This window comes from Callithrix jacchus, chromosome 7, assembly GCF_049354715.1.
Source record: "Callithrix jacchus isolate 240 chromosome 7, calJac240_pri, whole genome shotgun sequence".
Taxonomy (NCBI): Eukaryota; Metazoa; Chordata; class Mammalia; order Primates; family Cebidae; genus Callithrix; species Callithrix jacchus.
This window is the reverse complement of record NC_133508.1, coordinates 70,845,851-70,858,877: the sequence shown is the minus strand read 5'-3', so window position 1 is coordinate 70,858,877 and position 13,027 is coordinate 70,845,851. Positions and strand designations below refer to the sequence as shown.

At 42.8% G+C, this 13,027-nt stretch overlaps 1 long non-coding RNA gene across 2 annotated transcripts; it reads right to left on the bottom strand.

Annotated features, from left to right (window-relative positions):
• Positions 1–770: 770 nt before the first annotated feature.
• On the bottom strand, positions 771–12,412 carry LOC118143229 (uncharacterized). 2 transcript variants are annotated; one of them, XR_004727470.3, is made up of 5 exons: positions 12,364–12,412; positions 11,708–11,901; positions 11,254–11,323; positions 4,045–4,147; positions 771–2,924 (listed from the first exon to the last, which is right to left on the bottom strand). It is a non-coding gene; the product is annotated as an uncharacterized LOC118143229 (long non-coding RNA). The 2 variants fall into 2 exon arrangements; XR_013520395.1 differs by having other exon boundaries at positions 11,732–11,901.
• Between the last annotated feature and the right edge of the window lie 615 nt (positions 12,413–13,027).

The window sequence follows — 13,027 nt, the reverse complement described above, 5'->3', positions numbered from 1 at the left end:
AAGGGGAACTACCTCAGCTTTCCTCCATCAACTTGTATACCTACTTAAGTCTAAAACTACCCTTTCTGGCCTCTCGCCAGTGACATGTCTGTTCTTATGTTTAAAAGTGGTGCTTCAACTGACACAAGAACAGAAAATGAAACACCGCATATTCTCACTCATAGGTGGGTGATGAAAAATGAGAACACATGGACACAGAAAGGGGAGTACTAAACACTGGGGTCTATTGGGGGGAAATGGGGAGGGCCAGTGGGAGGGGGAGGTGGGGAGGGATAGCCTGGGGAGAAATGCCAAATATGGGTGAAGGGGAGAAGAAAAGCAAAGCACACTGCCATGTGTGTACCTACGCAACTGTCTTGCATGCTCTGCTCATGTACCCCAAAACCTATAATCCAATAAAAAATTAAAAAAAAAAAAAAAAAAAAAAAAAAAAGAAACAATGACTTGTATGGACAATGTAGCCCTCAAAAGAGTATTGGAGATTTTTCAGCAGAAACATGCAGGCCAGAAGAGAATGGGATATCTGAAAAAAAGTGCTGAAATAAAATAAAATTTAAAAACCCTGCCAAAAAATAAAAAATAAAAAAATAAAAAATAAAAAAAAAATAAAAGTGGTGCTTCAGGCTGGATCTCATTCCTACCCACCTTTTTGGAATATTCCTCTATTTATTTCCTTTCTTTCTTATATTGTTCATTCCGTTCTCTACCAGCTCCTTCCCAACTGCATGAAAACCTGATCAGATCTCCCCATCTTAAAAAAAACCTCTTATTTCCTTAACCCCTAACTAGCTATTACCAAATAGTTCTCCTTTCTTCTCATCAAAACTTTCTGAAAATATGGTCAGCACTTTTTTGTCTCCAATTTTTATGCCCCACTCTCTCCATGAATCACTGTAGTCTTACTTTTGTCATGATCCTGCCCTCACCATCCAGCAACCTTCATTGGAATTTGGTGGTTACTCTACAGTCATATGTTCCTTGGGTTCTCAGCAGCTTGATGCTGTTAACTATTTATCTTTTCTAGAAACTCTCTCTTCTCATTAGCTTCTGAAAACCATACTTTCCTGGTTTTCCCATATTCTTCTAGGCTACTATCTACCCCTTCTTGACCTTGAATGACAGAGTTACATGCTGAACTTTCTTCACTTTTTTTTCTACATCCTGATCTTGAGTAGGTTCTATGGTAGCTTATTTGCAAAAATAGTCCCAATTTGCTACCTCTCTCTGTATCTGTTCTTTGTAATGTAACTTTGCAATTCTTCCCATCAGGAGGTGGAGTCTATTTACCTGCCTCTTGAATCTAGACTGGCCTTGACTGACTTTGGCTAAGAGAGGAGGCAAAGCAACACTGTGCCAGTGCCCAGTCTGGGACTCACTGTGTGCGAGCAAGCCTGCGCTAGCCTCTTGGATGATGACAACTCTACGGTCTAATCACTCCTGTCAATCATCAGCCAAGCAGCTGCTGAGTGAGGCTGTCTGAGACCAGCCAGCCTCAGCCAACCCACCAGCCAGCATAGGTACAGGATCAAGCCCTTCTAAGATCAGCCAAGCCTCGCCCACCTCACAGAATTTATAAACTCATGAAAAATAATACACGGTTGTTTTAAGTCACTAAAATTTGGGAATGATTTGCTATGCAGCAAAAGCTAGTGAATACAGCTTCACTCTCTCTCATGCCCTCAGTAGGCATCTTTATGTTGACGGTTTCCTACATTACATCTCTAGCATAGATTGGCCTTCTCGTGGTCCATATTTATACTTGCCTACTGGCTAATAGTATTTATTCAGCTTTTTATGTGGTCCAGACACAATGTTATATGTATTTCTTTTCATCCTCTCAACCACCCTATTTGGTGGATTTTTTTCATTATCCCATCTTACAGATGAGAAAACTGAGGCAAGGAGAAGCTAATGACATGACCATAATCATGCAGTGGAAACCGATGGATCTAGGGTTTGAACCCAGGTCAGTCAAACTTCAAATCCTGTTTTGTCACCGTTATACTGCTTTCCCCAACTGCTTGCAGTTCCAAGTACATGTCTCTGACTTCACTCATGTTGACTTTTCTTCCTTATGCATCCCATGCTTCTGCTTTTTCTGGCTAACTCTTACTTACCCTTTTCAACTTTACTTGAATATATCTCTTTAAGAAATTTTCCAGCCTTTCCTTCCTTCCACAGGAATGGACCAGAGAATCCTCCTCTCTGTCACCATAACATCTCCTGCACACTTCTACTCCACACTCACAGCATCATACTGACATTATGTCTCCACTCCTAGACTCTGAACCCCTTGGGGACAGGAACTCTGGCCTCGGGAATGGTACCAGTGGGTACTACATTCACTTCACCCAGCCAGGCACCATGAGCCAACACACACTAAGAGAATGGTTGCTCAGATATTATCATGGTGCAGCCCAAGGTCAGACAAGCAGAGCTCAAGTACCTAAAACTGCTCAAAATACCAGCTACTCGTATAGAATGGAAATTTCAATTCATTTGGCAATTTCTACCACAGTGGATCTTAAAATGAACTTTTCACAGACAGAGAATTTGCAAAACCAGTCATCCTAGACTCAAACACCTGAGCTACAAGAGAAACTGCAAGAGATCACGGGGTTCCTGCTCTTTCTTCCTTATTTCATCGATAGACAGTTTCTCATGAAAATGGACTCTAAAAAGTGCAAGAAATGAGAGATTTAAGAAATGGAACAGGTCACCGTGGCCGTAAGATTCCAATGGCCTCCAAAAGGCACTCTTTCTTTGACAATGAAAGCCATCACTCTAGGATGGGTGGGGCTTTCTCAGAGTCTCCAGTCTTAAAAGCTGCTGTCATCTTCTGGGGAAAGGAAGGTGTCATGTAGCATGGGGCCATCAGTTCCACTTCAGCCATATTTGATGTGATGAGACAGTGATGAAGGAAACTGCCATCAGGAGAGGAGAGTATTTAGAGAACAAAATCCTGGGTTCTAGCGAATGTCCCAAGCAATTAAGAAAAAAATTACAAAGTGTGTAGGGAGCAAACACTGATATGGTGATATTGCATGTCCAGAATACATTTTGCAAAGTTTCTCAGTGAAGCATCCGGGAATCTTTAGCCATTGACCTTTTAAGAGATTTCTTTTAAAAACCCTTGATTCTAAAATTAAGTGCACACCAATGAGGGGCTGTGGAGCCAGCATGATCACAGGGTACTGTAGGTTAGTTTGTCCTTGGGTTAGTGGAGTTTGCATTGTGATTATGGCTCAGCATAATTTTGGAAGGTAGACACTGTTTTACAAAGGTGTGGCAAAGACTACTAGCTTCTCACCAAAAAAATGTGTCTTTACCTTTTCTGCTTGAGTACACAGTCAGACTACATTTCCCAGTCTCCCTTGCATATGGTGTGGCCAAAAGACTAAGTTCTCATCACTGAGATGTGACAGGAAGTGATTTGTACCCCTTCTGGGTTTGGCTCTTAAAAATTTCCATACCTCAGGTTTGCAAGATGAAAAAGGTCCTAGAGATGGATAGTGGGGATGGGTGTGCACCAGTGTGAGTGTACTTAATGCAACTGGACTATACACTTTAAAATGGTTAAAATGGCCAATTGTATCTTATGTATATTTTATTACAATTTAAAATAAATGTTAAAAGTTTCTATATATGCTCCATCATTCTCTCACTCGCTTTCAGCAGGCTGATATGGAGACAACTTCAGGGCAATCTTGGAAGCCACCAGAAATGTTGAAAATGACAGAATCTCTATAAGCATGATTATTCCAGGTAATTTGGTTACCTGAAATAAATTTCTATTGTATTTGAGCCATTTACTTATTGGAGTCTGCATTAATTACCTATTGCTTTATAACAAATTGCCCCAAATTGTAGTGGCTTAAAACAACGTTTATCATCTCAGAGTTTCTGTGGGTCAGGAATCCAGGTGTGGCTTAGCTGGGCCCTCTACTTCAAGGTCCCTCAAGACAGTAATCAGGATGTCAGTCAAGGCCACGATTATCCCAAGCTTGACTGGGGAAGGAAGTATCTGTCTACAAGCTCACTCACATGATCATTGGCAGTATTTGGTTCCTCACGGGCCATTGGCCAGAGGCCACACTCAGCTCCAGGCCATGTGGGCCTCTCCACAGGGCTGCTCTCAATGTGACAGCTGCAAGTGAGAACAGTCAGCATAAGGGAGTGCATGAGGCCAAACTCACCATCTTGAGTAGCTTCATCTCAGAAGTGGCATCCCTTCTTTTTGTCACCTGAGTTCACTAGAAATAAGTCATAAGGTTCAGCCCATACTTAAGGACTTTTCCACAAGCATGACAAGAAGAATTATACAAAAGTATGAGAGCCAGGAGATGAGGATCCTTGGTAACCACAGGGTCTATCTGCTGCAACAGCTAGCCTACCCTCACTGTCATAACAAGCCTAATGGATCAGGCTGCAGCTTTGGTATTAGTGAGCATTTTTGAAGGTTGTTTGAACATTAGACCCACACATCCTGCCTCTCCCTGGGGGAAGATGGAGAAGTGCCCAATTTCAGGTTATTTGTAACTGAAGAGATGAGTGATGGCATTTCAAAGAGGACTGAGTTTTTCTGGCATGATCCATAGCAGCATCATGACCACAGCTGACCATAAACCCAAGACCCAATGGAGAATTCACTTTCTCTTGCTGCCAAATACTCTCACTTTCTTTCACTCAGTGACTAAAAACCATGGCAGCAGGATGTTCCCTGCAGTAGTGGCTTTGCCATGCTGTTCTCTGAAGGGTCTGACCAGTTCCTACTACTTTGGAAGATGGAGAAGGGAGCTTATACGTCAGGCTTTCACAACCCTGAATTGAGGTGGGGCTGGCCAGACAGCTGTCAGATTCGAAGATACTGGCTTTATGTGTCATTCAACATAATTGCTCATCTGGCTGAGCCCTGCTTCTCCCCAGATGTTGCATCACTGCACTGCTGGAATTGCTTTCAGCCCCCTCTCATCACTCTAATTAAGCCAAAATAATAAGGAAACATGTCAGACACAATGATCGAGTTTTAATTAGACTTTGATAAACCCAATGTGAATTTGGTCTCGTCAGGTGCAGCATTTCTGGTGAGCAGGAAGGCTGTGAATCATGAGATTGTTTTGGTATAAATAGCTATTATGATTTCAGTGTCATTTGTGTGTAGGGAGGCTAGAGGTTGGGCATGCATGTAGTCACACTAACCCTTTACATTTGGGGAGTACTTTACCATTTTCAAAGTTCTTTTAGGTCATTGCTATGTGACTGTGGGAGTTGAGGCTCACCTGGTACAAAGCGTGCAAGCCTAGATGGGGAGGAGAGGGAGAAGATAATGTTTAGTCAGTTCCTAAGGTATGCCAGGCACTGTGCTAGCAACATCATACATAGAATAGAAGACAAATGTCTCACCACAGTCTCAGTACTTAAGATGTGTCAGAGCAAAGACCCCTGCTCATGTCTGTTCATTTCCTTCATAGGTCTCTCTTTACCACTACATGTAAACAGTCCTCAAAGCCATCCTGGAAGATGACAGTCGCAGAGGCAGAACCACAGAATTAGAGCTGAGAGTGCCTTTAGAGATAGGTCCAACCTCCTCATTGTACACATGGGGAAACTGAGGCACAGAAAGGCAAAGCCATCACCCTAGTCACATGATGATTTGCTGGCAAAATCAGACAAGAATTTGACTGACCCTGCAACTCTCTCTGATTCATTTAATTCAATTTGATTCAACAAACACTTGTGGAGCATCTACTATTGGCCAAGCACTGTTTTAGGGATGTATCCATGGTTTAAAACAAATAAAAATCCATCTAACAGACTTCCATTCTGGGGGGTGGGGGACAAATAGTGCACAATAATTTATATAGCATGTTAAGAGAGAATAAGTGCTATGGACAGGGGGGAGCGAGAGAGAGAGAGAGAGAGAGAGAGAGAGAGAGAGAGAGAGAGAGAGAGAGAGAGAGGAAGGAGGTTGGGAGTCCCAGAGATGAGTGAGCTTAAATTTAAGACAGTGTGATTAGGGTAGCTTGTACTGAGATAAGAAAACTTTCTAAAGGCAAAGGTCCCCATCCATTCCTTCACCTGTCAATTCCTTGGGAATGTACTGAACACTTCCTATGTCCAGTCTTTTAATGGCAGTGGACTCTGATGTCAGTAAGGCCTAGCCACCCATCTTTCTCTGATGTCAGTAAGACCTAGCCACCCATCTTCCTTCCCTCTGCTAAATCCAGGTGCAACATGGTGTTTTGAGCTACTTTTTTCTAACAAATGGCATTCCCCAAGATCGTGACCAGCCAAGTGGCTTCAGTGGTGTTGACCACTTCACAGGGCACAAAACATCTGGATGCAAGATGAGAAATACAATAGCAGATATGGAGGTGAGAAGGTGTCCCCTGCTACACTTGGGAGCAGGCAGTCTTTCTGCGGGGGCTTCCTCTCCTCTCACTCACTCATCCCATGTGGCACATCCATAAGCCTTCCTTCCTGGAAAATGCCCCACCTGACCTTTATCCACCTCTCCCCTCCATGATTTTTCCAGACTGGAGCTGACACCACCATCAAAGCCCCGTTGGAAATCCTCAGGGGGCAGGAAGTTACCCCTGTATGCTTAAGGAGACTGTGGATTCCTGTACCTACTCCAGTCTGCTAATTGGAGTCCACTGATCCCAGGTCATTCATCTTCTACCTTTTCCTAATTTGTTGAAGTAGCATTCAGTCAGGGCACAGAAGTGCTCTCAGTCAGGGGTCTTCATATTACTCTATGTGGGAGCAATAATCTTTTTTGCTTAGGTAGAATTTTCCCTTTGACAAACAAGGCACTTTCCCATCCACCATGTCATTTGAGCCCCACAAAAGTGCTGGGACATTATTCCTTTTTTTCTCCCTTAGATTAGGAAGCCCATACTCTTAGGAGTGAAAGATTTGTTTGATGTCACACAGCCATTGAAACAAACGAAATGTCCGATGATCTTTCTGGAACGTTGAGCTGGCTGGCTCTGTGGACATTTGGTGATAGGCCATGTGGACAAAGTAGAAGTAGCCAAGTTGAATAGAAAAGTAATAGAATAGCATGAAACCCAGGGGTGGGATAGTATCATGTTTCTCAAACTTCAATGCGTGCAGAAGTCACCTGGGGATCTTGTCAACATGCAGATTCAGAGTCAGCAGTGTGAGGCGGGACCTAAAATTCTGCATTTCACCAAAACTCCCAGATGATGCCAATACAGCTGGTCACAGTCCACACTTTAAATAGCAATGAGATGATACAAGTCTGCTCACCACATTGCCCCATTGGATGGAGTTCTGCCCTTTAGGAGCCATTTGACTTTGAGCTGGTGTCATGGACAAGCTGAAATTCGGGGTGGATATTTTGTCCTCAACTATGCAACAGAAAAATGCCATGGTGAACTTTCAGACAAGACCCTGATTGAGCTATACCTGAAACTGTCGTGTAATGTTATGCAAGGTATACTTGGCACAAAGGCACCTGCCTATGGGGGATGGGTGTCAGCTGAACCCCAGCTCTCCACTCACCATGCAGCACCCCTGTACAAGGTTACATCCACCTAGAGGAAGGGGCACCATTTCTTTCATCGATACAAGGGTACCACATGGTACCACGTGGATAAGTATACCTTCTCACCCTCCTTGACACCTGCTCATGGTCTAATTGATCCACCTCTATAGGGCCTAATCTAGTTAAATAGATATCTGTCCTTTGTCTCCTCCCTCATGCCACTTGTTTCTGAGAGCTGTTCTGGTAATGGCCTCTTCTGTAGATCTCTCCTTACCACTTCATGCAAACAGTCTTCCAAAGTCATCCTGGAAGATGACAGTTGCAGAGGCAGAGCCACAGAATTAGAGCTGAGAGTGCCCTGAGTGCCTCCTCATCTCTTCTGTGTCCTCCAGACCTCTTCTGTGTCTTCCCCCCATCAAGAGCTTGCCATAGGGCCCATGTTCATTCATTTCCACTCATCCATTCAACAGAAAATATTTATGGGGTGGCCTCTGTGTGCTGGACATAGTTCCAAGAATTGAGAATACAGTCAGTAGTAAACAAAAAAGACAAAGCCCCCACCCTTATGGAGCTGCCATTCTCAAAGGGAAGAGAAAATAAAGAAATAATGTTTATGATATGGCACGCAATATTCCTTATGTGTAATAAGAAAAATAAGGAAGAGTGATCAGGAGATGACATTTGGGCAAACACCTGAGGGAGGTGAGAAAGTGAGCGGTGGGAGGATGGGGCAGGTGGTGGGCAAGGAGCAGCAGAGGAAGGGCCAGAGACCTTGGAGCAGCAGTGTGCCTGGCATGACTTTTCAAAGAGGACTCAATTTTTCTTGGCATGGCAAAGGAGCCCCGAGAAGTCCAGTGTATCTGGGGCTGCATGTGTCAAAGGATGCATCTCGACCACGGGGAGAACTTTGGGTTTCATTCTAAATGTGAGAGATGATGCTGGAGCTGTGCACTCTGGCCACTGCTGCCACTATGTGATATCCCCAACCTTTGTCTCTGGTTTAAGTAATTATGTGGCATAATTCATTTAACAAATTCAACAATATTTCTTGAGTCCCTACCATGTGTTCCAGGAACTGTTCAGGGCCCTATGCTAGGTCTTGGGAATATACCAGTGAGCAAGACATGCAAATTCCCCACCCTTGTGGGGCTTGTATTTCCATTGACAGGAAGACGAATCTTCACACGAATCTTCATGTCCTTGCTGAGACCCACATGGGGATGGGAGAGGGATGGGCATCGCATAACTGAACCTCCCTCTCTTTAGATACGCATGTTGGGGAGGGGTGAAGCAGGCCAGCAAGGCGCAGAGGGATCCACTGCTACTCATACACAGTGTTCTGTGTTGGTGGCTCTGGTGGAAGTCTAGAACAACAGGTGGATGTAAAGCAGAGAGGAAGGATAGTTCCAGGAGGCAAAAGCTTGTGAGCCTGAGCTTTTGCCTTCAGAATGTACATAAATTCCAGGAAAAAAAAGAAAATGGTATGGGGAGCTTGACTTTGTTTGTATTTTACATGCACATACATAAACATTCTGCCCAAATTGTACTTGCCCTTCAAGACCTAGCTTGAAAAGTATGTCTTTTGCAGGAATATCCTTAACAAGCTTAATCACTCCCATTGCTACTACCTGAAGCAATCTGCAGATTCAATGCAATCCCTATCAAAATACCAATGATATTCTTTACATAAAAAAAAAATCCTAAAATTTATATGGAACCACAGAAGACCTCGAACAGTGGAAGCATTCCTGATCAAAAAGAACAAAGCTAGAGGCATCACATTATCTGATATCAAATTATACTACAAAGCTATTGTAACCAAAACATCATGCTACTAGCACAAAAACAGACACATAAAACAATGGAATAGAATAGAGAACCCAGAAATAAATCACACACTAACAGCCAACTAATTTTTGACAAAAATGCCAAGAATATACATTGGGGAAAGGACAGTCTCTTTAATAAGTCGTTCTGGGAAAATTAGACATCCATACGAAGAAGAACAAAACTCTCACCCTATATAAAAACCAACTCAAAATGGATTAAACATTTAAATGTAAGACCGACACTATGAAACTACCAAAAGAAAACAATGAGGAAACACGACAGGACATTGATCTGGGCATGGATTTTGGGGGGTAAGACCTCCAAAATCCATGGGGGGAATTACATCAAGCTGAAAAGCTTCTTTACAGCAAAAGAAACAATCAACAAGTGAAGAGACAGCCTTCCGAATAAAAATATTTGCAAACTATTCATCCAACAAGGAATTAATGACCACAATATATAAAGACCTCAACTCAATAGCAAAAAAACAAACAATCTGATTTTTTAAATGGGTAAAAGACTTGAATAGACATTTCTCAAGAGAAGACACACAAATGGTCAATAGGTGTATGAAAAAATGCTCAACATCACTGATCATCAGGGAAATACAGGTCAAAACCACAATGAGATATCATCTCACCTTAGGTAGAATTGGTATTATAAAAAGAAACAGAAAATAAATAGTGCTGGTGAGGATGCAGAGAAAAAAGATTACTCATACTCTGTTGGTGGGAATGTGAAGTAGTATAGCGATTATGAAAAACAGTATGAAGATTCCTCAAAAAACTAAAAATAATCCAGCAATCCCATTGTTTAGTATACATCCAAAAGAGGGGAAATTGTTGTATTGAAAAGTTATCTCCACTCCTATGTTTATTGCAGCACTATTCGCAATAGCCAAGATATGGAATCAACCTATGTCCATCAACAGATGAATGGATAAAGAAACTGTGGTAAATATACACAATGGAATATTATTCAGCCATAAAAAGAATGAAATCCTGTCATTTACAGCAACATGGATGGAACCAGAGGGCATTGTGTTAAATGAGATAAGTCAGTCATGGAAAGACAAATATCACATATTCTTACATGTTGGAGCTAGAAAGTTGGATCAAAGGGAGGAAGAGAGCAGATTGATGATTATCAGAGGCTGGGAAGCGAGGACAAGGAGGGTGATGATAAGTTGGTTAAAAGAATACAAAAATACAGTTAGATATACAGTTAAATAGAAGGAATAAGCTCTAGTATTTGACAGTACCATAGACAAATTATACTTAACAATAATCTATTGTATATTTCAAAATAGCTAGAGGAGGAGAATTATAATATTCCCAACACAAGGAAACATAAATGTTTGAAGTGATAGCCCAGTTACCCTAATTTGATCATTATGCATTGTATACAGGTATCAAAATAGCACATGTACTCCAAAAATATAAAGAGCTATTACATGTCAATTTAAAAAGTGATTTTTAAAACAACTTGATCTCTTCCTCCTTTCAACAGATGTCTCACCCTGCACCTAGCTCAGTGCTTCTGGTATCTGTCACAGAATCTGACTCAGGGCAGGCACTCAGTAAATACTTACTGGGGGACTAGTGGGATGGATGGATAATATGTTGCTCATCTGGGTATAATTTTATCTCATAGTAGCTTGTTATTCTAAGGTGTATGCATATGGAGATAGAGAAGCCCACAAGAAAGGTCTGAGACTCATTAATTTATCTCTTTTTCCCCCTCTAGCACCTACACTGTGGTCTTATACATAATAAGAGTTTAATAAATGTGTGCTAAATGAAAGAAGATAAGCTTTGACCAGAAATATGAGTCCAAGGGTTCAGTTTTTCCCATGAAACTTTAATGCCATAAAGGATTTCTGCATATGAAATTTACCCTTCTCTGCTCACCTTTACATAATTCAAGCAGCATGTGGCTCCTTGGGGACTCCTTTGGACATTAAGTTCTCTCTCAACAGTCCTAGGACGGAACAGCTGCACGTCAGCAATTACCATCGATCTGACATTACCAGGGGGTTATGGGGAGCCATGGAGGAAGGGCATGGAGATGAAAGACAGTGTTGCAAAAGGGCCCAGGGGCCAAGAGTCACAAGTATGGGGTCTGAGGCAAAGGGCCTGCCTTTGTGGAGGTCCAAACTTGGGGAAGTCAGGTTACAGAATAGGACCACAAAAGCACCCCAGTGGCATGGTGGACTTTAGGTCACTTCTCGGTATGTTTGTTTCTTTATCCCTGAGCAATATCTAGCTCATGGTCCCACAACATCTGCTCGATGAGCACATCTTAACAAGGAAAGGCAGAAAAGGGAAGAGGTCGGAGAGGTTGTCTTTGTTTTGCAGCAAATACCCAGGAGATGAAGAGGAAAAGCACCGAGGCACTCTTTGAAGATGGGAGTCCCCTGAGAGCTGTCAGAGAAGTAGAAAATGGCTCAGGCAGGGTTTGATGGCTCCCCTCACATTCCTCAGTTCCTAGAAACATCTGCACTGATGACTTGGTAAGGACAGGTCCAGGCTGGAGATGATGCAGCTGGCTAGGACCCTCTGAGAGGAAAGATAAGAAACAACTCCTGTAGAGATCCAGAACTCACCGGCGGAAGCCTTCAGAAAAAGGCAAGGAGTAATATCCCTCCCCGACTCCTCATTTAAAATGAAATTCTCTCCAGTGGAGGTAGGGCAAGAGAAGAAACCCTTTGGCCCCAGCCACTTCACTGTGAATTAGTAGTGCTAAACCCTCTTGAGATAGAGGGAGACATGAAGGAGAAAACTGTCATCTAACACCCACCCACTCTGGGACAGGCTGCTTCACACACCTTGTTTCAGGGACCTTTCATGACAACTCTCTGAAACAAGTTCTACAATTTTTATCTGGAGTGAATGAATTATCCCCCACCCCATCCCCCCAAAAAAGGTATGTCTGGGAACCTGTCAATGTGATGTTATTTGGAAAAAAAGGGTATTTGCAGATGTACTGAAGGATCTCAAGATGAGATCATCCTGGGTTACCTTTGTGGGCCCTAAATGCAAAGAGAAGTGAGTGTCCTTGCTGAAAGACAGAAGAGAAGATACAGGGAGAGAAGAGGAGGGGCCACATGAAGATGTCATAATCCAATCTCTGCCTCCATCACAACCTTGGTTGTGATGCAGCCACAACCCAAGGAATGGCTGGAGCCAACACAAGTGGGAGGCGAGGAGGGATTCTCCCTATAGCCTTCAGCCAGAGTGTGGCCCTCCCACCACCTTGACTTCAGACTTCTGGCCTCCAGACTTGGGACAGAGTACATTTCTGTTGTTTAATGCTACCTGGTTTGTGGCAATTTGTTATGGTAGCTCTAGAAAATTAACGCATCATTTCATAGATGAGAAAAATGAGGTTCAGAGAAATCAAGCAACGTCTCTGAAGATCCCTGACTCGTCTGAGACAGATCTGGGTTACAGACTGTGCAGTGGGAGCAAACCGCTGGCATTTTTAAAAGAGCATCCTTCAGAAATGAGCCCAGAAAGAACCCCTGAAAAGAGTCCCATAGCCAGAAAGTTTGGAAAACTCTGTGCCTTGAAGGTTTCCATAGATAATGTGCATGGTAAAAGCTCAACAAGACCTTCCCTTGCCCTGGAGAAGGGTAAGCCCTTACCTCGGCTGTTTTCCTCTAGTGCCTTCCCAAAGCCTCCC